Raw genomic sequence first — 1,803 nt, forward strand, 5'->3', positions numbered from 1 at the left:
TTCATTGTTCAGAATACCGGTAATCTGAACTATTCTATGCTATTAAGATAAAAGTTACTCGGAAATCAAGTTCTTGCTTCCAAAAAAAAAAAATGTACAAATCCTTCCTGCATGAAGTGTACTTCAGACTTTACCTAAAAAAATTCAAAGTATAAACACCAAAAAAAAATGAACAAGTCCCTCCCGCATATATGAAGTTTACTTCAGACTTTAACTTATAAAAAAAAAAACTAAGTATAAATGCCAAAAGAAATTGTACAAGTCTTTCCCGCGTATATGAAGTGTACTGCACAAATTTCAAAGTATCTGCGGTGTACATGCAGTGTACTATTTTCTTGTACAAGTCCCTCCTGCGTACATGCAGTGTACTCCTTAAATTTTCAGAGTCTGTGCTGCGTACTTGAAGTGTACTAGTGACCTCCTGCGTACATGCTGTGTACTCGTCGAAATAGTACACGGCATGTACGCGGCATGCGGTGTATGTAAAATGTACTCCTCTGTCGTACTACTGTGTTCACGGCATATACACAGCAAATACACAGCATGTACGCCACAGAGGCTTGCTTCTGTAAGGGCACTGGTATAAGTAGACACTGTCGTTTATATGACTGAAAAATTGTTGAAAAGATGTTAAACCCGAACACACACACACACCTAAAAGGGATCAAGCAGAACTAGTTCAACAAACCTGAAAGCTCTAGAGGACCATACAAAGATGCTGCAATCAGAGTTTGGTGAAGATCCATCAATTGGTTCATGACAAGTAATTATTTAAATCGTTATTTTCCTCAATTTTTAGCTCTCACAGCCCCTGAAAGTGGCCAAGCAAAACAGTTTGAAGAAACATGAGACAGAACATACAAGGATGCTACAGACCAAGTTTGGTTAAGATCTATCAGGCAGTTAATGAAAAGTAGTTTAAAGTTTTTTCTTTCTATTTTTAGCTCTCATGACTCTTAACAAGCTGAACCATTTGAATAAATTTGAGACAGGACTGTACAAGGTTATTACAGACCAAGTGTGCTGAAGATCCATAATTAAGTTTATGACAAGGTATTGCTTACAGCTTTTTTTCTATTTTCAGCTCAGGTAGAGAAAGAACATCTTATTTTTTCTTTTTCTAAGTCAATTACCAACCTCACTAGGTCAGGTCCCATAACTCATGTATTTGAGCCAAATTATGCCCTCTTTTGGACTTAGAAAATCCTGGTTACAGTTTTGTGTGCAAGTTACTATCTCCAAAACTAATGCAGATATTGAATTGAAACTTTACATGTGTCTTCGGGGTTATATAATTTGGTGATAGCATCAAGTCCCATAAATCTGACATGCATTTTGGCCAAATTATGCCCCTTTTTGACTTAGAAAATCCTGGTTAAAGTTTTACATGCAAGTTACTATCTCCAAAACTATTGCAGATATTGAATTGAAACTTCCGAGGTGTCTTCGGGGTTATAAATCTAAGTGACAGCATCAAGTCCCATAACTCTGACATGCATTTTGGCCAAATTATGCCCCCTTTTGGACTTAGTTACTTGCATGTAAAACTTTAACCAGGATGTTTTATCTCCAAAATAATGCAGATACTGGATTGAAATTCTATACTTATTTGAACATTTAGGGTAATATTCCTGCTTCTTAGACAATAATTCGAATAGTCGAGCATTGGCTGTCTTACGGACAGCTCTTGTTCATCATAAAATTCTATCCTCTTCAATTTCTGTTATGCTCCAAAGTTGTAAGAGAGTAATTCAGATTTGTATCATTATTCAATATTGATGTACACATTACAGAAATCAAAAC

This window comes from Mercenaria mercenaria, chromosome 3 (assembly GCF_021730395.1).
Source record: "Mercenaria mercenaria strain notata chromosome 3, MADL_Memer_1, whole genome shotgun sequence".
Lineage (NCBI taxonomy): Eukaryota > Metazoa > Mollusca > Bivalvia > Venerida > Veneridae > Mercenaria > Mercenaria mercenaria.